The sequence below is a fragment of the Manis pentadactyla genome, chromosome 1 (assembly GCF_030020395.1).
Source record: "Manis pentadactyla isolate mManPen7 chromosome 1, mManPen7.hap1, whole genome shotgun sequence".
Classification (NCBI taxonomy): Eukaryota; Metazoa; Chordata; class Mammalia; order Pholidota; family Manidae; genus Manis; species Manis pentadactyla.
The window spans coordinates 136,494,572-136,519,912 of record NC_080019.1 but is presented as its reverse complement, the minus strand read 5'-3'; the positions used below and the strand labels follow the sequence as shown (position 1 = coordinate 136,519,912).

General features: G+C 34.8%; 2 long non-coding RNA genes across 5 annotated transcripts in view; one reads left to right on the top strand and one right to left on the bottom strand.

Annotated features, from left to right (window-relative positions):
- The window catches only part of LOC118910414 (uncharacterized), a 202,049-nt gene that overhangs the window by 96,264 nt on the left and 80,444 nt on the right, over positions 1-25,341 (top strand). For 2 of the 3 annotated variants that reach the window (XR_008997443.1, XR_008997445.1), the window contains 2 exons: positions 4,431-4,491; positions 14,307-14,448. This is a non-coding gene — a long non-coding RNA (uncharacterized LOC118910414). Of the gene's footprint in view, positions 1-2,609; positions 2,741-4,430; positions 4,492-14,306; positions 14,449-25,341 lie in introns of those variants that run through there. The other variant, XR_008997444.1, reaches the window with a different exon arrangement.
- LOC118910413 (uncharacterized) lies at positions 1,812-24,646 on the bottom strand. Of its 2 annotated transcripts, XR_005023950.2 has the most exons (4): positions 24,180-24,646; positions 23,888-24,023; positions 2,234-2,377; positions 1,812-1,949 (listed from the first exon to the last, which is right to left on the bottom strand). It is a non-coding gene; the product is annotated as an uncharacterized LOC118910413 (long non-coding RNA). The 2 variants fall into 2 exon arrangements; XR_008997441.1 differs by having other exon boundaries at positions 23,888-24,646.

The following is a 25,341-nucleotide window of genomic DNA, read 5'->3' as shown; positions in this document are numbered from 1 at the left end:
TTCTTGTTGCTGTGATGAAGAAAGGGACATGTGTCTACCCTCTGTGCTTGATTCCTCACCAGGAACTCTAAACGTTACTTAAGACATGAGCAAAATGTATACAGAATTTTGCAATTTAGAAAAAAGCAAGTTTAATTTCTGCACATGGCCAAGATTTTGTTTTATGGTTTAGAATTCTTTATATTTTGAATTACAAATGGGAAGGATACCAGAATGTTTCCTGTATGTGTGTGTGTGTGTGCATGTACAATCACTCCTATTGTTCCTAAAGAAAATGATCCAAAGAACATGGCACACACAGTAAAACACAGACCATTTTTAAGGTGTTTCCTAGATCCCTGAATCTTTTTTTGGGGGGGGGTATGGGAAGATGATTTTCTTTTATTAGGCAAGTCATGGTTTGATTATCTTTTTAAGTCTTTGTCATGTATTGTGCAAGTTTTGTGTGTATGTGTGCATGTGGTGGTGGGGGATAATGTTAGTCCATTATTTTGTAAAGCTCTGAATATAATTTTAAGTTTTTGCAACCATAATTGTACTTTAGATAAAGATCTTCCATCATTGAAACATTTTTTAATGCAGGTGAGAGAGTATGATTCTTTTCAGTACTGCTGAGTAGGTTTGGTTTAAATACTAATAATACTTGCTTTCCCACTTGGCTTTAAATTCTGCTTAAGGAAATGGTGAGAGATTTAATTCACTGTACTTTTGATAGAAAGTAGGGAAATGTTTGTCCATGGGAAATTTCATCACCTGCTAGAATGGAAATTCATGGGGGCAGGGGAACCATTTCATCTCATTGCCTAAGAGGTGTTGTTTGCTACATTCCCTCTTTCAAAGGTATCTTTCATGCCAAACAGGCAAACAGTGATGGAACAGAAAGAGCACTTCTTATGTGGGTCATTGTCAGCAAACTTGCATAGCAGCTGCACTAGGTACTGATGAGGATTACCCCAGCACCCAGTTGCGGGTTTCTGTGTGCCAGCACCCAGTTGCAGGATTCTGTGTGGTTCAAGAGATTGGCTCTCTAAGCGTACCACTTAGAAGGAGATTGCAACAATAGTGCAGCCCCACTGTTGCTAGTGGATATTGTGGCCATTATATCATAGTACAAAGTCAGTGTCAGATAAAATCAGAAAGCCACAAAAAGCAAGAAGAATCTCAGAGATTTTAAATCCTAATGTGGAGAGTCTAAAACAAATGTACTGGGCTTGTTGCACTAACTAGTAAGGAAAGGAACACAGAGGAGGGGATTCCTTTAACTCAGGAAACTTGCAGTGTGTTCAGTCTTTTCATTTGAGAACCATTTGGGTGTGTTGTGAAATAAAGTCACAGAGTAGGCATGTTCAGACCTTTATTTGCTACATTTAGTGGGAAAAGATATTTCCTTCCTTCAGAACTACAAGGAGCCAGAGTTTTCTGTGCAAACTGAAACAGGCGTTGCAAGAATCAGATTCACTTTGGACGACTCTTCACATTCCAAGTCATCATTGCATTAGGCAGCACAATTCCATCTCTGGTTGATGGGCAGAAAAAGTGGGCAGCTTGCCAGGTAGACGTTTCCATGACTCCCAGCCCCCAAAGGTGATGCGTTTTTCAGCTAATTCAATGAAGAGTGGGCTGAACTTTGGGTCTAACCGAGACAATAGCTTCCTTCGCAGTATCAGCAGAATGGTTGATGGGAATGCACTCTACATTTGGCAGAGAATCATGTGACCTTACGCCTGAGATTTTGTGATGGTGCCAACGGAGACTTGGAAAGCAGCAACCGTCCTGACTTTTTTCTTCTTTTCTAGCATGGCTCAGAAAATGGTGGATCTTAATACTTGACTTTAGCCAGACTCAGCAAGCGACTGAGCTTTGAAGCACAACTTCGCCTTTATTCTGGGTTTTTGGCAGGCCACCAGGAGGCTGTCCCTTTCACGCCTGATAAATTCTGCTGCTTATCTCTAAATAGGAAAAAAAAGGAAAATATAAACAGAATATTGAGGCATAACAAGTGAATCCTAAAATGTATGTGCTTTTTGGATTTTGTTTTTTCTTACTGCTGATTTTTTAAATGTTAATACTCTTTCTGCTTGCTGAAGAATCCCAGTAGTTTTTTTTTTTTTTTTTTTCTTTTTTCTTTTTGGTTTATAATGAACAGGCATTTGAACTGGGCAAACAGGACGACAGCAGCAGTGAGAATGAGATCATTGCAGCAGTGTAGCAAACTGGCACCCTGCCTTCTCACCCTTTTGGTTCAGGAGACAAACGTGTGCAATCCTCATTTCTAAAGTCAGCACAGCCTGGAAGGATTCCTGGTCTCTCCCACCTTCTACCATTCTGCTGCCAGGGACGGTGAGGATTGGTGCAGCTTCTGCGCAGTGCTTTGTGCCTGGAATACCGAGAAGGAAGAAAAAGAAGAAAAGCACCCTGGTCCTTTTTTCCAAGAAATAACAGGAGCCCTGAAGAAAAAACTCTGAGTTTCTCCTACTCCATGCAACAGTGCTGGGGAAAAAAAAAAAAAAAAGGACGCTCCTTCTCAAAAACAAAAACAAAAACAAACAAACAAAATTCAAACCAAAACAAACCAAAAAAAAAAAAAGCAAACATTGGCTTGTATAACTACAGAGACATCCGGCTTTGTACAGCTTTGTAAGGCAACATAGCCAAATGAGCCTTCTTTATTTTTATTATTTTAAAATATGGCCTAATTAGCAATATATCGCACTTGGTGAAATCGCACCTTTCCTATCAGGTATAACTTTTTTTTGTTGTTTCTTTTTAAGCCTACTCTTATATATAAGGGAATCCTGAACTTTCAATTTGTTCTTATTTAACTCATCACCCACTTTACTCTTATTAACTTTTTCCTTTTGCTCTCTTATTCTAATTCTGATTAGAATAGAAACTTAAGTAAAAATAGAAATATGTCTATGAAAAAGACAGTACATGTTTTTATTTTTGTTATACATAGAAATTTGGAAAGGCATTAATGTGTTATCTGTGCTTTTTGTGTATAGTATTCGTTTTTGCTTCTAAGCAAAGTGAGCGTTTAGCCTTAGTTGGTAAAGAAGCAAAATCTTTCATGTACTATGACTCATAATTTGAAAGGTGGAAGAGAAGGAACTTTTTGAACTTCTAATAAAGGGTTATATTAGAATATGCATTATTAAACTGCTGATAAATGAAATTAATTTGGGGGAAGTTATTAAATTATTTACCAGGATTTCAGTATAACAGAAATAGGAATGAAAAGATCACGTTCTCAGTTGCTACTTAGAAAAGAAGCTTGTTCCATGGTGATCAGTCTTTTAAACATATTTTAAAAGAAGCATTTGTCTTAGAGAAGTTGCAGAGTGTTTAGAAATATCCATTAAATATTTTTGTAGGAAAAAGAACATGCAAACTTGTTTTAAGTTTAAAGCAATGTATTGGCTCAGCAGATAAATGCATTGCATTCTAATTATTTTGTCTGTAGAAGTAAATTGCTCAACAATTGAACCATTTTATAATAAAATCCAGTTTTTCTTGGTTCAATGAAAAAAGATTAGCAGATATATTCCTTCTATTTTAACTTTGATTAAAACTGTTTTGAAGCATGTTTAAAAGTTGTTAAAAAGAGAAAATGCTTTTGAAATATACATCATACATAAATGAAGACTATAATTTGCATATTAATAATTGATGGTATAATATTTTCCATGAAAAGAATAAACTTTAAGAAAATTGTTATGCTTCTAAAATCATATTTTATTATATTGAAAATATTTAGGCAAACAGAAAATATTATAGAACTGATTCATTTTACCTTCTGTTTTGTTCTATGAAGAATTATGGGAAATTGGAATTACCCTATATACTGATAACATTAAAAAAATGTTGTTATTAAGTTACTGTTTATTGTTCACTAATTATTTAAAAAATAGCTCTTGTTCCTTTATACTGCCTCAGCTAATGGAACATCAACTTTCACAGGCTTAATTAACATTTATAAACCTGTTTTCGTGTTTCAAGATCCTTTAGTTGAAAAACATTATTTTAAATGTTATTTTTAGGAGCTGTTAATCTCTACACTCTTAATTATCTTATTAAGCTCCATGCCAAATCCGAATCTCCTTTCAGCTTTCACTAGTTCATTGTGCAGAACCTAGTCGCTTCTTGAACAGCCATGCCTCCTTTCACTTTCCAAACTGTTACTGTGAAAACACCACCAACCAAATGAACGCATAAATGCAAACTAGGAAACCACATTATATGTCATATGAGTGGCCTTGGGTGGGGCTCTCCGAGTCTTCCAAGCCTTTTAAAAAAAAAATACTTTAAAAGGTTTTGCCCGTTTTGATACTGTGTTTTCTTCTCGATCGTCCACCTTCATTCCCACCATCCACCCAGATGATCTCCTAGACAGCAGTTGTCTGATATTTCTCCTTTCGTGGTTGTTTTAGGGAAAAACTTGAAATGGATATGAGAAGTGAAGAAAGGGATCATAGGAGAAAATCATCTCAGGTAAAAACAAAAAGCAAAAGAGCAATTAGTATTTAATATTTTTAAAGAAAAAAGACTGTTTGCTTATAAGAATTTGTCTCATATTCTCTATGGATATGGCTGTCCGAATTTTCACTGATGGTTTAAAAATGAACAGTATTACCTATCTTTGTGAAAAAATTTCTGTGTGAGTTTGTGACCAATGTATAGTTTGAGTCCCTTTGAATATATATCTATATATCCATTCATGTATCCATAGACCATTCATATAACATGTAATGGTTGAATAGAAAGCAATTTGGGAAAAAGGGAAAATATATTTTTATTTGTCATACCACAAAAAGGAAGTGAAACCTGGGGGAAGGGAATAAAGTTGTGATTTTTTTTTATGATCTGATAGAGAATGAAACCAAACTATACATTCTTATAGTTATGATAAACCCAAAACAAATGTTGCCATTAATTTCATATCTAAATTTATGAATATATGTTGAAATGTTTTTATTACAATTGAACGCATGATTGTTGGTTTTTTACTACAATTTTATTAAGTATGGGAATAGTAGAAAACAAATAATGGTAAAAATTATATAGACCAAAGTATTTATATAAAGCCTGTAAAACACATTTGATTTTATTTACTTTAAAACATACAAAAACACTGTAATTTTTGTATAGTATTATTATTTTTCACCATGAATATACAATTTAAATATGCTAAATACTGTGGATTTGAGTGAAACAATTAACAATTGTGCAACTTATAATTTTGTTGCTAGTGAGCTTAGAATCTTAAAAAATGTGTATGTGGCTGGTTTTGTTTACTCTTTGTGTATGTTCATTGTCTGGTTGTTTAATTTTTTTTAAATAACAATTTATTTTTGTCCAATGTGTGGGCCAGATTAGAGTTGTATGTAGTCATGTATTATGTTAAGTATAGCTTTTTTGAAAAGTAAATTTAAATTTATGGTTTAAGAGGTAAAATATCATCTTTTATGCACTAAATCTGGAGTACAAATGTTAATAACATTGCTAGTAGTAATAATGCTATTAATGTGTCATTAATTTTAGTTTTCTGATATTAATTTACCCAAATATTGTTAATTTCAGTATTATTCCAACTATAGACACATATGTATATACTTAAGACTTTTAAATAACTTCCTGTATTCTCTGCCTAGTCAACAGGATCTTACTTGTTTTGTGAAAAGTTATAATGTCACCAATCCTTTGAAACCACTAAGGAAGGTTTTATAAGAGTTAAAACATGCACATTCTAACTCTTATACAATTAGGTTAATAGTTAATTTGGTCTTAATTATAGGCTGGTAATACTACATTCATGGCCCACAATTACATAATTCATACATGCATGTATGGATCTTTTTTTTTCTTTTAAAACTCATCATTAATGAGAATGGCTTAATTCCCAAATTCACTTTTAAAACAAAAGTAATCTGTGGAAAATCTTCCAATATACTATTCTTTAAATTCTCATATACGTAGGTCTGTATTTATAATATTTATGAAGGCCTTTAACTCGGAATACGCACACTTAGAGCATTTTAGCCTTTAAAATATTTATACTAAAGGATCAATATTATTATTTTTGTCTAATTTCATCAGATATTTACAGCAAATTCTGCATTAATAGGGAGTCTATGTGAGATGTTGCCCATTGGCATAAACCCGTAGATCCGATCTTGTGGTGAAGTGGACCTCACAAGCTCGCTTCTATGGGTCTGTGTCAGTGTGGTGATCTGACAGAATGCTGTACACAATACTGTTTAATAATATTTTAATCGAACTCCTGTTAAACTCTAGTTGATTGCTATTGAAGCGATTATATTTTCCTTTGTTTTTTGTGTATATATTAATCCTCATCTATCCTGAAAGGCAGGTTTCAACTGTTGACCACTTTTATAGCACAGACATTAAAGTTTGAATCCAAGTATAGTAAATTGCTTAAGAAATTTGAATTTTTTATAGAAAGGTTTGAACCAAGATCTGAATATATCCTGTTCAGAAACTTCAGTTCACATTACAGTGGTTAGTGTCATCAAATTCCATATGCAAATTAAAGGTTATAACTGCTTTACTATTGAAAACTTCTCTTGAAAAATGAAGCAGAGTGCTTACTGACTTTAAATATTATTAATTGCTAGTAAAGCTATACCAGGAGAGGTATCATTTTTAATGACCTATGCTGTAACACCAAGAGGTTAGGGTAGTCCTAGTGACACACATTACATTATTGGTAAAATGTTAGAATATTATGTCTACATCCTTGCCAAGCCCTTAGGTAGATGGCCGCCATATTTGGAGAAGCTGACTGAAGATATGATAAGGAGTTTGAAGCAACATGGGAAGCTGTGTGCATCCGGGTTGAGGTAGTAGGTTGTATGGTTTAGAATTACACCCTGGGAGTTAACTGTACAACCTTCTAGCTTTCCTTGGAGCACACTTGAGCCATCGAGGAATTCTTCATCACTTTAATCTAATGAAGCCAGTTTCTGTGCAAGAAGGTAATGTGTCATGAGTATTTTGGAGAATTAATTTGAGCTTTTATTACATTAAAATGATCCTTTCAAATGAGATTATGCCATTTTCATTTTACTTATAAACACTGGCAAGATGGTATTTCTAATATGATCAAACATTTTTAAGAACTGGTGAGTAGTAACTTAAACTGCATTAATACTGCAGCATTTTTCACTCATAGATTCACAATTTTGGCACATAATTTTATATAAACTGGTCATTGGTCTTTCTAATTTTATTGGCCACTTAGACACTACAGTGAAAAAAAAAGTCTGCTAGTGTCAGTGACTTCACAGCACATTGTCTGAGTCTTTCTTATGACACATCACTTTCTCCCTCATGTTATGGTTATCTACAAGCTTGTTTATTTTTTCCATGCTAGACTGTAAGCCCCTTGAGGGCAAAGTCCATGCTTTAATTTTCACTGTATCCCCTGTAATGCTTTACATATTAAAATCTAAATATGTACTGGATGAATGTATGAATGGAGAAAAATATGTTTCCGTGGTGAGCTTCTATTGAATCATTGAATGAATTACAGCAGTGGTCACAAATCTGAATTTTGTTTATTGGTTCTAAAATTTGCCGAAATTTAATTCCCAGACTGCTCTGCATTAGTAATATAGTTAACTTGTTTTTTGACTCATTCTAGGTAATTTATAATTTAGGATTGCTTTTTCTCCAGAATAAAAAGAATAGAGCAAATTCATTTTATTAATAAGTTCATTTTACAGTCTATAATCCTACATTTAGTTAATGTATATTTCTTTTGAAATTTTAAATTCCTTGATTTCTAGATGAATGGATTTTCTTTCAGCATCAATTTTATGAATCAGCTTTTATATTCCATATGTTTCCCTTATCTTCTACCATTTTTTGTATAGTTATATATATATCTGTTGAATCAGAAATAACTAAACCAGGAAACGTATCAAGAGATTAATAAAAAATAAGTATACAAAGTGTAATTGAGGATTGGATCATATATTATTTGAAGGAAAGATACCTACAATATTCTGTCCTTACATAAAAACAAATTGGTCTTTTGGAGTCCATTAGCTTACCCTCAATTTTAGCGGCAGTCAACAGTGTAATGTATGCAGATAAGGTAGTTTATATAGATCATCTTTCAGTCACAGAATTATATAGTTGTAAATATTAGAACTTTAAAATCTAAGTATAAAACAATGAGTACACAAAAGATTTTTAGATACAAATCTATGTTAAGAACCCTAAGATCCTGGCAGTTTGGTGATGAGCTGTCTATAGAACATTCTGGCATCCAAAATATCTCAGAACTTAAACTTGACCAACAACGGTAGTGAAGGAGGAACTTTTGAATCACTAAGAGGAAGAATACATGAGCCTTAGGAAATTGAATACCAATTATTTCAATCAAAATTATTTGACTGCTATGCAGAAGTTAAAAACTAGTAGTCTCTAAGAAAGAAGGCTTTTCAAGGAAGGACTAATCAAGAGACAACAAGAAGCAGAGACATAGATGAGCGAATGGGAAAGAGAGAGAAATGAAGACTGGAAAAGAAAATGACACACACCTAACAAAGAGAAATGATATTGTGTATGATGGTAGCATTTCAACTCAAAGGTAGAAGAAACAAGCAACTGAATAGTAAACGATTACCTCTTTATAAATAGTTTACCCTTCAGGGCCTCAGATCTCTTTAGTGTGTGTGTGTGTGTGTGTGTGTGTGTCTCAGGACTTTGTGTATAGTTTGGAAACCAACTCATACACACTGATAAGCCAAATAGAATACTATTACCGATAAATGCCTGTTTCCATAGAGTGCAATAGAGTTTATCATAGAAGTCAGTTATGATGTGTAGTTGAAGAAGAATATTATAAAAATACTATGACAGATGCATAGAATGGTGATCTCTTATCTACCCTATCTAAAGTGAACTGGTGTTACAGAAGAATAGTTGAAAAGTAATAAAGATGTAGCTATGACACATTATGTGAGTCATGTAGAAATCATAACTCTGAAGCTACAAGATATAGTTAGCATCAGTGAAGAAAATAAAAAGCTTATCCGTAGGGTGAGACTACCACATGAGAGAATTATGCATTCACTAATGATTAATAATAAGTTTTGCTTCTCCAGCTAAGGAGGTTATTTAATTTTACTATATTTTTATGAAGTAAAATGTTAAATGACAAATTCATGAATTGATAGGATTATTTTTAAAGAAGCCAAGATTCAGGATCACTGCTGGTGTCAATATCTAGAAATAGTTAAATTATGTCTAAGAAACCACAAGAAACATTGTACATTCAGAGAATTAACATTCAATCGGGGGATAACTGTGCAGATTGAGTAATTTCTTTAAGAATTTTAAGTGGTCAAGCTTTATTGTACACCAAATGTTGGAAATGTGAAAATTCAGGAAACAAATATTAGCAAATTATACTTTACTTAACCAATATCCCTTTTGATATTTTGTGACAGTAAATTTTATATATGTCCTTGTGTTCGTAGTAGCCGATTTCCCTTAAATGCTTTGTGGAATGAAGCAAGGAGAGTGAGGAGCAGGGATGTCAGAGGTTTGAGAAAAAAAGGGAAAATAGAAGGAAAAACAATTGCAGAGCAACTGATTGGGCCTTACCAGAAAAGTCTCATTCAGTTCATATTATCATAGTTCTAATTGGCCAAAGTAAGTGAGGAATCAGATAAATTACTTGGCAATCAGATTGAGTCTTCTTGAAAGCCATCCAGCAGTACGTGAACTATGTTATTAGAATAAATGAGTCCCTTTCTGTGACTAATCATTTTGTTTCTTATTCCCTATTATCAAATGTTGACTCATGAACAGAGGTGATTCCCTAAGTTTCCCTAAATGATCTGGTACAGGGTTCTGCCATCCTGAGCCTTATTTCATACCCATGCCTAGTTTCTCTTCCACAGAATACAGGAAGAACTCTTGAGGTTAATGATCTTGACTATACCCATAACTAACCCCCTAAAAAGCCCCTAAATGCTTATGAAAGATCCTTAGGTGAAGGTCTTAACATACCAAAAGGGCATTAATCTCTTCATTGCCTATTGATTCCTACCATCCACTACTACTTCTCAGCAAATTTGCTGCCTGTCAGTATCATGTTCTTTCACCCATGTGTTTCACCTCTTCAGCCACAAAGCCTTTATTCTTTCTTTCATGAGCTTAAATAACTTAAGGATCTGGGCAATGTAATAAGCCAGACTTCAAGACAAAAGGAAGTAATGGAGACTGTGGTAAACCAAAAAAGACATATTCATTTTCAAGATATTCCAAAATGACTTCATGCAATCCAAATTTGGTTCCCAAAAGCAGTTTTCCATCTTTGAAATAAAGGCATCATATAGTAAAGTGAAATTATAATAAATTTGTTTTTTGATGAACCTCACATCATCTTTTCTTATAGTTGAACTAGATACTTTGCAGTATCTATAGAACATTCAAGTAATTCTAAGGTGTGTAAAAAGACAAATTCCTATACACTTTTATGCTGATGCTGTTACTTCCTACAGACATGTATGGCCCATGACCGTTCAAATATTTCTTTGAATTTAATTGCCTAATGAGAAATATTCATTGGTCAAGCAACAGCCACCACTTGCAGTATTTTAATGCTATTTTAATGAAAGAAATGTAACAGTAGTAACTGTGGTAGTCTTAGTAGCCTGTAGTTTTAGGTTTCCATTTACACTGAGATCTCACTGTACAAAACAATGAAGTTCTTAAATTTCTTATTTCTCAAGTAATTATGCCATGGATAGAAGGATAACTAGCATTTTCAAGTCAGAAAATAAATCCAAAGGCTAGATAGAGTGTACACAAGAAAAAGTTTAAGTGTTTTCATATCCATATAAAGTCTTACATTTTATATGGATTAGAGTTCAAGAGTAAAGAAACTGGTATTATTGTTATTTATATTTTCTTATGTTATAATTGAAAGACCATTATGCATAAATCTGGAATTAGATCAGGTTCCTGTCCATAAATTTTTCTATATAGTTTAATCAAATGAACTGAAATTTGGCAAATAGAAACGACACAATCAATTATGAAAACACTGAGTTTATAGTAATACAGAAGACATGTGTTTGCAATTTTGCTATGTGTAGTAGAAACCTTCCTATTTAATACAATTGGGATTGATAGTTGATTAGTTAATCCACAAAGATTTTCAAAAAAACAGATCTTAAAAATTAACACATATATACACTATACATTTTGTTTAAATTTTAAAATTTAATTATATATTTATCTGCCTGTATTTTTATGTAAGCCAAGAACTATTTTTTATTTTGGGTTGATGCAAATCTTAGTCATCTTTCCTTTCTGTAAATCCCATAATGCATCATTTATGATGTCTAATTTGGTTGGTTCATGAATGTCTTTAAGTGCAAATCCAATGTAAAGAAATCTGAGAGCAGAATACAATTTTTTTCCATGATTTTTTTCCCTAATCTTATAAAGTTGTCTTATCCACATTTAATTCTATAGCATTTTTTAAAGTGACTGAATTTTTTTAAAGTCTTCTCAAAATGTGCAGGTTTTGAATACCTCTCATTCTTTTTACACTTATCCTTAAATTGGTTTAAATAATATTTGATTAAGTTACACAATTTCATATTAAACCCACTGGAACAAACTGGTTTGGGAACAAACATAACTGACTTCCAGCAAACATAGAAATCACTTGCTGGAGGGAACAGAAATACTGAACTTTTTGAGTTCTAGAACTTTTTGAGGTGATGGAAATGTCTGTGCATTGTCCAAAACAGTAACCATAAGCCACATGTGGGTATTGAGCATTTGAAATGTGTCTAGGGTGACTAAAGAACTGAATTTTAAATTTAATTAGTTTTAGTTAATTAAAAATCAAATAGCTATGTGAGGCTAGTAGCTAGCATATTGCACAGTGCAGTTCTAAAAAGTAGCTCACTTGTATTTTGCATGGTGTGGGCCCCTGTTGAAAACGTGAGATACTCTGTAAAGTGGTGATGGTTAGGAGTACTTCCTCCGGAGCTGAATTCAGGTTTAGGAGAAGAATGGCTTGGAGAACTCAGATTGATTTGGAATTCATTTTTGTTTTGTTTTGTCTAACTGCTTCTTATTTGCTTCTTTATTTTGCTGTGTGAGTATAGCTTTAGCTGGATGCAATTTTCAAGCTTTATACAAAAGAAGGAAGTCAAAGTGTTATAAGCTACAGAGGTTTGCAACTGTTTCCTAAGAATTCAGTCAACACAAACCTAAAACCTAATTAGTAAGTAAGGGGTTAACTTTTCATGTTGGCAAAAAAAAACAGCATTCTTATTTAAGAATCATAGATCCATAGGAGCTATAAGATGAATTTATTGAGTCTCTGGGTCTTTGAAAATATTTATAATTTTCAAATTATGTTTATTTTTCTGAGGTGTGTTTATTTTTCTGAGGAAAGAGTTCCAGTTCTTGTCAGATAATCATAGGCATCCATGATTCCCTGGGAAAGTTAAGAATAACTGCGTTGGGTTACTGTTAATACTCTATGAGGTACCAGAAGTTTTCAGAAGTAAAGTCTGATAGAATTGAAAGCTTCTCTTACAAATATTGTAAATCTGTCTATCCATCCATATATATATCTCAAATATATAATTTACATATGTAATTAAATATATAAAATTTTAATTATAGATGATAAGATACACGATTTATATGTATTTCAGTTAGTAAGTATGATTTAATCGATTGGCCAATCCTATGGAATATTGTTGAGGAAAGAAAGAAAATAGCTTGCACCTTGGACAAAGTCAACAAAATCAGATAGCTAAGATCACTGTCACATTGAACTTTCAACTGTGAATTATCAGAAACATCTTATCAGTGCCTTTATGGGTTCTTGTTGATGAACGATGGAGCCCATTAAGGTGGTACATTATGGCAATGGTTTATGAAACATTAAAAGACCATCACCAGTCTCATACTAAATAAAAGGACTTGTCTCATGTGAAAAATTAGAAAGTTGTACTTTTATATGTTTTATGAAAAATTAAGATATTTATGTTTCCATGTATTTTTATATTTCCCTTTCTAATTAGTATTTTTGTTTAATCCACCAACTACTGATCCCAAACACATCAGGTTGGATGGTTTCTACTGTTAGAGTATAACAGTACTATTACTGTTACATAAGTTAACAGTCCTTTTAAAAGAGGACGGTTTTTTAAAGTGAGAAAAGCCACAATCTGGGGCATCTATCATTCCCTAGAACCACATAAAATGGTGAATGGAACTGAAACAAATGTGTCTTATACCAAAGGAATTGATTTCAACTCCCTTGTTATATAAAATGCCTCCTGTGACAGAGGCTCAAGTGCATGAAAGCAGCATGTACTGACAGCAAAAGTGTGAGAGGAAGATTCACTCTACTTATAGAATGAAAGGGCAGCCTCACCAGCTGAGCTGGCCAACCATTTTTGTGCTTCCTGAGACTTCCTAGACCAGTGTTTCTGTCAGCTTAGTGACCCACACAACAAAAGTTCAATGGTCTCTTTCCTGTTTTTGATTTTTTTTAAACCTGGAATAGCATACATAAGGTTGCTAGGCCTACCTGAAATGCATCAAATGTATTTACTTCTCACCAATAATTTATCAGCTCTGTGTGGTAAAATATTTACTTAATGATGAAGAGAGAGATTGAGTGGACTCTCTATATTGCATAAATGATTACTTTTATTTTTAATGTCTAAGTATTTCAAAACATGGGAGTACAATAAGTCTTACAGATGATTTGAAATGAAGTGATTGATATTTGGTAATACCCAACATTGTTCCTTATACAATCTAGAGACTCAGAGATGACCTCTGATTTCTCTCCCCTCTAAAAATATTAGCTTGAACTTGCTTATTATTCCCCACCTTGGGTTTTAAGACCTCTTAGAATAGTGGTTCTCAACTTTATTGCTTGAGGACCTGCAGGGGGAGGGGACTCTGCAGCAGAAGGTGGGTGTAGTTTAAAAAAATCCCTCATGCTACTCAGATTTTCCATCTGCTTAGGCACACTTTCCAACTGGCACCCATTTGTGCTTTGGTTTCAGAGGCCTCAGAAAGGTCATCCCTACTCCAAAATGAAGCTTGGTGCTTCACTGCACATTAAACTTAGAGCACAGTTATAGACTATTCCCTACTCCTCTTAATAAGGGGACTGAAATCCAGCCCTGGATTCAGGCACACCTGAATATATAACAAGTCTGAGTCAAATACTACTACACAAGCTGATCTTGTCATCATTGCTTTGTGCTATTCATAAGTAGAGTGGAAATTATGACACCAGCATTGCAAGATTTTTATGAAGATTAAAAGTTCACATGGATATGGCATTTAGCAAGCATGGCACCTTGAAGAAAATAGAAGTTGAAAAACATATGATTATGATGATCATTGCCATAGTACACGGTATGGTATATTGTTTACTTATTAAAACCCCTCCACATCCAGTGCCGTGGATGTGGGAGTTTCCTCTGAGTCCTCCCCGTGGATTTCTGAACATCATGGCTTTGCTGCCTGGAATTGTTTTGAATATATCACATTTCAGGTATTTCTCTCATTGTTAGTTCATGGTGGATGAGAATTCTCACTTTTTCCTGCTGAAATTATAGTCCCTTATGTATCTGAAGTTAATTCTTTTCCTTTCTGTATTATTCTGTTTTGAAAAAACATAAGCCATTTGGCACTACTGGGTATGTACAAATAAACTGAAATGATAAACTGCTCAAGAGCCTTAGTTTTCCCGACTCTAAAGCACAGGTAATAATCCATTCTTGTTATATTTCTCCAGTATAAAATGTTGAGAAAACAAAAATACATAATGTAAAAATAAAAAAGCCTCAGCGTTCTCAGCAACAGAAAATTAACCCATTTAAACTAATCTTTACAGGAAATTTTATAAACAGACTTCCAAGGAAGAAGTAGCAAAGTATTCTTAAACCCTTAAAGAGAGGATGTCTCTCTTTCTCTTAGTACCTCTCTTTTTCTCTGTCTCTCTTGCTGTAATTTGCTGTCTCTCTGTTCTGTCTGTCTGTCCCTTCTCTCCTGCCCTCTCTCCTCCCTTCTCTTTTGTGTCTGTAGGTCCTGTTTATATTTTTATTGCTTAACTCTGCATTATGTCTGCTTCCATTGCTACATGTAAATTGCTTTTTAATATCTAACCAAGTGCCAAAAGTAAGAACATTATGTTTATCAGATAAATGAATGAGTTATTTAAGTGAATTAATGACCACAGCTACAGAAATGTAACTTTAGTTCATATGAAATTGGATCATATTAGATATCATGTAATTTATATATTAATTTTTGGCTAATGTTGATCATCTTGGTCCAGTGATGCCATAGGGAGCTAGGTCAGTCCTGTAATGTTTTTCCTAACAGGTTTCTTTTCTTATAAAGCAAATCATTTTAGTGTGAGCTAGGGCATGCACACCATGCCTCTGAGATAAGATTGACCACATTAAAAATTTCCCACAGAAAATCGGGCTGGTCTCTATGTTTCATGATGAGGTTTAATTTTTTAATCTGCAGAAACTAAAGGCAGTTTGCCATCCTAGGCCAATGAAAGCATATTCATTTACATTTTAGAAAATACACAGGAGGTTTTTGAACTTTGTAAAAAAGCTTGTGACAGTTTGCACCTGGTTCTTTTTTGTCTGTTCCTCAGGGTGGCTGAGAACTGAGTACCATGACAGGGAACTGATAGTCTCCCCAAACAGGGTGACTTCCAGAGAGGAAGCAACAGAGGCATCTCAAATTCAGTGTATAATGTATCTAGGGCCTGAGAGCCATTAACCTCTGCTCTGGTCCTGTCCCACGAATCTACTGAAAGGCCGTACCACCTTCCTGAGTCCTGGAGGATAGCCTAAAAACTCACCAGGGAATAGCATCTTTACCTACTTGGCGCTAAGCACCCAAAATTCCCCTAATGTGTTGTCAGAGCTTTTAAGAGCTGAGATTCTGACCTGGCCCATTTTCAAATGCTGATATTTTTTTATTGATGTCTGTGAAAATGAAGTGGCCTTCAGAGTAGGTCTTTCAGATATAGTAGATGACTGTTGGGTACAGGGAAGGTAGGCCTTCTTTACTTAGATAGTTTCACTACAAAGCATGGGCTGATAGAGGGGCTAACAGATTTAGCAAATAAAAATATGGGACAGCCAGTTAAATTTGAATTTTAGATAGACAATGAATAATTTTTAGTATCACTGTGTCTGATATTTCATCTTGTTTTCATTGCTTATCTGAAATTCAAATTTGACTTTATAACCTATATTTTTATTTGGCAACTCTTTTGAGATAGCATTTTCCATAATAATCTGTCTTACTCCATTACTCCATATATGCTCTACTTTTACTAAATAAGGCAGGAAAAACTCATAAAGGACCCAGAATAAAATTTATGTCATGAAAAATGAAAGGGAAAAGCATTGCACAAATTAATGTTATGATTTATATTAAAATAAAAGAAAATTGGAGACAAACTTATTTTTCCTAAATGCTAAGAAACTGGGTGATATTAGCTGTAGTGTAATTTATATATTAATTTTTGGCCAATGTTGATCTTCTTGGTCCAGTGGTCACTTCTGAGTTAATGTAAAGCATAGCTTGCTTTTCACATGATCTGTTGCTATCAGTTACTTTACAGTCTTTGTTGGCTTTTGAAACATCAGTTGCCATCACAGGAGAAATCTATACACAGAACCCATGCTGTGTCGTTTGCCCCAGACTCAGTGAGTATTTCTCATGCAGCCAGGGAACTGGTGATACTGACCCCCTGGCTGTGTCCACGCATGTCAGTCACACCTATTCTCACGGCCCGACCTATTCTCTTCCTTCTCCCCATCCTGACTGCTCCCAGTCCAGGGGCTCCCACCCCTTCCAGCTTTACTCAGACTGCCCACCAGAGCCAAGCTTCCCAGATGGCTCCTCTCCCCACACTCATCAGGCCCAAGTTCCTTTCTATTCTTGCAGCCTCCGGCAGAGAATCACAGACCTGAAGACTTAAAAAGTGTCACCCATCAAGTCACGCCAGGCGCACATATGCTTGTCCATGTGTTCGCACACAATGAATCTTTTCATTTAATGAGGCAATTTGTCCTGTCAACTTGGCCCCATTTCCTTTACTTTATACAGGAGGACATAGCACATAAAGATCAGGAGATTGTTTTCAAAGTCACATAGTCACTTACAAGTCAAGGCTGGAACCCTGATCCCTTCGTTAAATCAATCTTTTCTGAGTTAAATTCTTCCTCTGTTGAATGGGATCATGTGGCCACAGAATGGTGTTTTTGTGAGAAATAAATGAGAACTTAAAGTGTCTAGCAAAACTGCTTATAGAGAGCTTTCAGGAAATGTTTGTTCGCTCCCCTCTATATTTTTATTAAATGGACAGTCAATTTATTAGGATGTAATAATAGAATTCCACACCTTCCCAGATCTCTGTCCAGCTTGCTTTTTGACACTGACAAACTTACTTAACTTTTCTGTTCCTCATGTGGTTCTCTGCTGTGAATTAATGTTCTGTGAGTATACGTTCCTGTAATTCTTCTATTTCAGAGTTTGACTCATTAGTTAGCACATAGCTATAACTCAGTAAGTATTTTTAAATGAATAAGTTCACGAGTAAATGGTAGTGTTCAATGTTGTTATTATTTTCCAGTTGTTTGATGACACATTTGGAAGTAATGTAGGTATTATGTAGTTTCTGTGGGTATTTTAAAGTAAACTGTGGGATGTTGTTTTGATGTAATTAGATTTTAAAAATTGTCCCGTAATCTAAATTAGATTTGTGCTTAGTTTCACAGTATTTCACATTGAACCCCAGTTAAGCCTCTGGCTTCCTTTCACCTCCTGAAGCTCCTTTCCCTGTCTGTAAGACCCTGCTCAAAGAGCAGTGGGTGCTTTGGAAGAGTTTTATTATCTTGTATACGTGATGCTGTTTAAGTTCCTCCACAGGACATTAAGGAACTTTACAATCTGTTTCCAGTGTCCCAGCGTAAACTTACGTCAGCCTACCCATTCATCTGCCCCCAGCCACATCTCTTCCCAGGTCAGGCCCATACACCACTCTCCTGTGTGCAGTCACGTTGGGGTTCCATGCCCAAAAGTAGCTCAAGGTCAGTGTTGTATAATAAAGACAAGAAGGTACATAAATAAGCACAGGACTGGAATGAGGCAGCCAGAACACAAATGCGGATGTATCATTTTATAGCTGCAGGGTGGGGGGTCTATGTAAGCCTCACTTGTTTTATCTAAAACTAAGGTAATAATATAGCATAGAGCTCTTGTAGAAGTAAATGAAATGACATAATTTATGTGATAAACTGCTTTGCACCTGGAAAGCTATAAGTGGGAGCTATTGTGAAGTGGTGAAGATGAACCCAAATGTCTTTTCCTATTTTTTTTCCTCTGTCTTAAAACTACTTCTTTTCTGACAAAATTGCATTAATTCTTTAAGATTTGCATCTCCCCTGTATTCACATGAATATGTAATTAATAACGTGTAAGTTGTATGTCCGGGCATTTCCACTTTCTTATTTCCTTATTGACCTTGTATCCTTTTCTGTTCTTTAGTTTGTCACTTAACAAAAAAAATAAGTCATAGGTAATGAGTGAAAGAGACTTTGGCAATCATTTATTCCAATATCACCATTTAATAACTGAGAAACCTGAATTTCAAATTGATTAATAATATTTTTTGCATTGAATTGTGTGATATCTGCTTCCCTAGTAGTCTGTGAATTTCTGAAAAATAGAAACCATGCCTGTCTGTCAGTTTAGTATCCATGGTGATTGACAAAGGTAGACTTAACAGTGGTGGGTATTTCTGGAATAAGTGAGTGTTGTGGCACTCCTTCTGGTCAAACTTCTGAACTCTAGGTTGGTGCTTTTGTGCTGTACTTTATTGTTTGCCATTCATCTTATTCTGTGGATTCACTTACTGAAAATTTCTCTCAAAAGTTTTTGATCATCCTGGAGTGGTGCACATAAAGCTGATCTTTTTAAGATCCAGGCACTCTTTTGAGTCTATAATGCGATCACTTAACTCGCTTTGGAGTTGTAATGATGCATACTCTTGGAGGCAGCCCCTGGGAAAATTGAAGCTAGAGCTGTATTGTTCTTTCCTAGTGAAGCTGATCTAGTTGTGTGGATCTTTCTATCTTTGACATCAAACCCAGTGGTCCTTTCTTTGGTCCAACAGTTGAGTGCTTCAACTTGGACTTTGTAGGAATGCTCATTTTGTTTTGATTGTGACTGCAGACTACGTTAATGCCTGTTAGCTCATTTCTACTCCAAGAAGAAGCAGAGAAGGTATTAGGATCCAAGTTTTGTGGATGAGGAAACTAAGGTTTGGTTTGAATTCAGATTTCCTTTCTCCCATCCTCATGTTTACACTGTACAATTTTGCCTCTCATTGCTTGGTTGGGGCTGCCTTAGACCTGTGGCTGGGCTATGCTATGCTTATTCTACACCACAACAGAAACCTAATATTCCATGTAAGTTCAAGCAGAATCCCAAAAACAGCCATGGGCTGTACGCCCATTTAGTCCCCATGCTAAAGGCCCCTTTGGTTTCTGAAATAAACACCTGGCTAGTTCAGATTGTGGTTTAGGGATGCACACTCTGCCTGTAGTAATTATAACTTGAACTGAGCAGTAACCTTCAATGAGTCTTTCATTTCCCTGCTCAGGGAGAGAGAGACCAACAAGCAGAGACAGAGTATGCTCCAGTTTCCATGTGTCAGTTGGCATCGCTTGTTAAATGTATGGCCTTAAACAAGTTCTTTAATTTCTCTGTGCCCCAGGTGCTTGCTTCATCTGTAAAGCAGTGCCAGCCCCAAAGGTTGTGGAAAAGGGTGAATGAAATAAAAAATGTAACAGAGCAGTACTTGGCCCACAGGGAGTGCTCAATAAATACTAACTCCTAATCGTTCTTCTTATTATTCATCACTTTGTGAAAATTAAAAGCAACAGTTTCATTCAATCTGAGTTGATCATTGAATATATTATCATATTTTCTTTCTGTAAATAAAATTGAATTCCTTTTAAAACAAGAAATAAAAGGGGTTGGGATTAGTTTATTTAGTATAACTAGGTGATTTCAGTTCATTCTAATTTCAGTAAAAGTACATTTGTCAGTTTTGACCAAGGTGAACACTGAACACATCTCCTCTAGCATTGCTGACACCACGTTGGAAATGCATGTAACCTTTTGTTGAAAATACAGTTACAAGTGCCAGATCCTCTTCTTGATACTTGCTTGAAATTCATCCCTTTAGAGTTACGTGTTATTAATGAACAGTGGAAATTTGCTGAACGCATTCAGATTTGATTTAGACATAGCTTAATATTGTTTGCCTATAGTATATTTAACATTCCAGGACTCCATTCTGATTTATTTTATCACATCTATCATAAAACTAACAATTATTAATCACTCCCACTTTTCTATTAAAGCAGCTAGGACACAACAAAGCAGAGTAGTAGCATGGCTTGAGAAATGATAGAATTTCAAAGCTTCTTCTCAAGGAAATGGAAAATATTCTGTGCAGGCAGTTGTCAGTAAGAAGAAAATCTGTTCTTACAAGGTTATCTCATATAAATATTAATATTCCTTACGTGGCTATTACTTCCAGCATTTCATTTTCCAAATGCGCTTTCTACAAACATGTAATATTTTGGTCCATTACCAACCACTAATGGAGAATTTCATGACTAACTTTTGTACTGAAAACAATTAAGTGCTATGTGAGGATAGATTTGCAAAACAAGACTTGGTAGAATTGAAATGGTCTCTTATTTTTAGAAGACTGCCCTGACTGTGGCTCAAAACTTAGATTGCCATCTTATGGCATCATTATCTCCAGGCCCAGATGGGTGTCTTGTGAACTTAAGGAACATAATGGAAGGCCATTTGATTTAAAAAGGTGATTTCTTATCATTAGAATATTTGGGGATGGAAAAATAATAACTTGTGGAATAAATATATGATTTGAAGCCATGTTCATCCTCCACGGTGATTAGCAGTTCAGTTCTTTCAGCAGCCGTGAAGTTACCAGATTTTTCTACTACATGTTCTTTTCAGAGAGTAGTGAGTCTGATTCTTGATAGGTCAAACTGAACAAAGTGGAAATATTTCATTGATGGTGTGACTATTATGGGAATTACTCCATAGCTCATTTTTTCCCCTCAACCCATAAAATTGTTATTTCAAATATATTTATAATCTAATTTCTAGGAAAATACCCAAGGATCTTATCCTGTAAAAACATCATAATTTTTTCTGTCTTATTTTTATTTAATATGTTGAATATCTGGATCCATTAAAGTTAATTTTAGAATGTCTTCCTTTATTGATGTTGCTATAGTCCATTTCCAGCATTGACATCTGAGGATAAATATAATGTAAATAATGATTCAGTAAAACATACAATTTATTTTTGTATTTTAAATAGTGCTTAAGGAGATACAGTTCTTAATCTAGAATCCATGTACTGAAATAAATGGTGTTAATGTTGTGGAAGGTTTTTTTTTTTTTTTTTAATTTTAACCTCTAGGATTTACCCATACTTAAATAAAGTTTAAGTACTTATTTTATAACCAGTCTCCACTGACAACCCTTTCAAACATTGTTTCCATGTTGTTCAACATGTAAATAAGAAGAATAAAGAAAATAATTTTGAAATAAAATAGAAGTGAAGTGACTTAACTGAAGCCACAGAACTAGCTCATGGCTACACCAAAAATAAAACCTGTATTTTCTATTTCTGCCTATGTTCTTTTCACCACTCTTGTAAAGAAGACAGTGTTTTAAGACAACTGTCCTTAGTACATGGTTTCACCTTTATTTGTCAACACAAAATACACTTTTCAGTATTGTGATGTTTACATGAAACATACAAAATATAAATGCTTATATGACACCCAGCATGGATGATTAATCACAAATAGTAATATAGGTGACATTCATTAAATTGCTATTCTGTCAATGTAAGTATTTCAGTGAAGAGTATTCTTTTACCTTAAAGAAGCCAAATAATAGCATTAATTCATGAGAAATGAAATCACTCAGTGGTAAAATGCTTTTAGATTTTTAAAACTAATTTAGCTATGTATTCAGAAACATTATTAGCAAGGCTTTTTATGTCTTGAAGGTGAGATTCTGCTATTTTTTTTGATAGAATATTTGCTATAAATCCCAAAAGTGATAAGTAAGGTTATATATGATTTAGGAGATTCAGGGAATACTTCCTACATGATGGAAGAAAAATTAATTTAACTTAGATATTTGTACAATTTGGAAGCAGATGACCCATAAAAGATTACAAAAGCAATGCCACATGTTCTTTGGCCCAAGGCCAGGACATGAATTTAAGAAGCACCATCCCCACCCCTCTCCCCCTGCCCACACACACAGCATCATGCTTTCACTCTCCTTCCCTTGTCTCATCGTGTTCTCCACTGCCTGAAATACTTCCCTGTCACATGTCAGTCTCAAATATGACATTCTCCAGCCTCCTCTCCAGCCTCCTGGAGGCTGCGATAAAGACTCTCTAAGGTGCTTCTTAGCATCCTGTAACTTGCACAGCCTCTGTCACTGTATTAAATTGTGATCGTCCATTTACCTGGCATTATTTCCCACTAGACTTTCAACTCTATGAGGAAAGGAGTGGTGTGCCCATTACCTAGCCCAGTGTTTCACACACGGTATCCTCTCTGATTGAAGTAAAGAATACCAAAGTTAACCAAGTCCAGTACAATTCCTTATAGCTTAGGCACAGCATATCTTCCAAGGCTCTTTACAACTTATTTCACCCATATTACAGAGGAGGAAGCTAAAACTTATGCAGGCTAAGAGACAAGAGTGAGGGAATCCCACCATTCTTCCTTCTTCTATTTCATTCAACAGATTTGTCCTGAAAATTCTCAGTCCTCTTCTTGCCAGACATTATGTCAGAGCTGAGGATCCAAAGATAAACTTAAGTTCTCCTAAAGCTCTCTGCCTCATCAGAGAAACAGACTATAAACAGTAATTATAAAACAATATGATAAGGGTTTGATAGAATAACGTATTTTTGTGCTGCGGGATTTCCAAAGAAGGAATGTGATTTCCAGAGAAGGAATAAGACTGTGCATATTCATTTACTCTATTTTATTTTATTTTTAATACTATTTTAATACTTTTCTTATGTCTGAATGCTTGGTATATAACCACTCTAATTCAGAAAAGGTAGGCAAAAGCCTGTGCAAAATAATGACAGTTTAAATATTGTCATACTATTTCTAAACTAGTTTTCATTATTGTTCATATTATACATTAATTTGAATATCAAACAGAAGTTGATATAAAGCATAATCCATGATAGTTTTAAATGGCTTTCTTAGGAAAGTCATTATCATTGTCATTTATATAGCTTGGAATCCTAAAATAATTTTCAAGAATTACCCGAAGCATGTTAATAAGAACGGGTGAGTGAAAGAACTAGGGTAGCAGCACAATATGGCATGAAAGAGGCAAGAGGCTATGGGTGAGTCAGGAACTTGCAAAACTGTTCTAGAAAGCAGCTGTGTGCCTGAGTTTTGATCAGAAGTTCATCTGCTGTTTTTAAAAATTTTATAAAGAAAAGCTAGTCTGGATGAAAAGATTCATTTCACATTTCATAGTTTTCAAATTATTCAGAGAAAAGCAAGTAGCCATGGAAAATAATGGTGCTTGATAATGGCAATTAAAATATTTCACTGACTGATAGCAAATGTCAATGAATAGCATACTTCTATTTGCGTTACTTACTAATCACCAAGCCATTCAAAATGAAAAGCTCATAAAGAACAAGGCAGGAACATACCAGTTCCTTGAGAGAAGTTCCTTGAGGAAAGGGGCCTTTCCTTATTAATCTGTGTATTTCCAGTGCTAAGTGTGGTGGTATCTTGCTCCTGCTTGAAAGTCTTCGATCAAGATAAGACGACTCTGTCGACTTCATTCTTTAATTTAAAGATAGAATAAACAAACATTAAAGAGACGTAAGCTAAATGGGGATAAAATAGCTGGGCCATAAAAGCCTTCTTTCAGAAACCAAAGAGCAGTCAGCTGTCGGTGATTAAGGGCCAGGGAAACAACTGAGTATTTAAAAGTAATACCTGTTGCCTTTGGAAGCTGCCAAACCAGTGAAAATGGGTAGAAGCCAGTAAGGGGGCAGTCACTCAAAGCATCTCAAGAATGCACATTCAACACATTCCAGGAGCACTTCCCCCGCTGGCGATCCTGCTCAGCCCAGTGGCTATCCACCTCAAACTGCAGTGTGCAAAAATTAACAAGGAATCAAAGAGATGTTTTTCTGGAACTATCCACACTGCAACCCTTTCCCTTGTGATTAGGAAAAAGAAAGTCAGTCATAAACTCACTGTGAAAGAGTTTCTGGTAAAGGAAGTGGAAGGGTCTGCAGGGATAAGCAGTAACCCACACAGAATTTGCTAGATATTTTTTCCTTGTAGGCATACTTTATAATTACTTGGTTACATCCCTATCTGACCACCTGTAATTGAATGGTCATATATTCCTGTAAGAATGGAGGAAGAGGTGTTTAATTGTAGATTAAGGCTACCCCACCTGTGGTTTAGTAATGTGAATGGCTTCAGTAGACAGAAAACCTTGCTTGCTTTACCAGTGTTCACAAGCCATCCAATTGCTACAGTCAAATCAAGCGTGTCAGAAAACTCGTTCCACCTTTGATAACCAGAAGCAGTAAATCAGCAAAGTGGATTCATTGTGCTACGTCACTAGCTTTTACCGCTATGACCTATAGATACCCTCAAGGGACACTGAACTTCATATGTACCTAAATGACTTGCTCCCAATTTCTTTACTTTCTATCATATCATCTGTTTTTCTTAGTAAGCTTCTCATAAACTGTAGTGAGATACTAAAATTTTTTTAAATGACCCACATAACTACAATTTCTAGTTGTAATGGACCAAGATAATTGTAGTGAGGTCTAGTAATCATTTGTGTCTAGTATGATTTCACTGTAAATCATGCTTTTTTCTTTTTACATTGTTCTTATGTATTAACACCTGTCATAAAATATGTTTGATCCCTCTTTCACAGGATAAGCATCATACTTCAAGCTTTTTTAGAAAAAACCTTCATATTCTCACTTCATTTTCAAGGGGGAGCCTAACGTAACATTTACTTCTCACTGTGATCACCTATTAACTTGTGGTCATAATCCTACTTCCAATAATTCCTCTCTTTTCTAAATTATAGATGTAGGAGGATAGAAGTGTATTTTTGCCTGAGAAC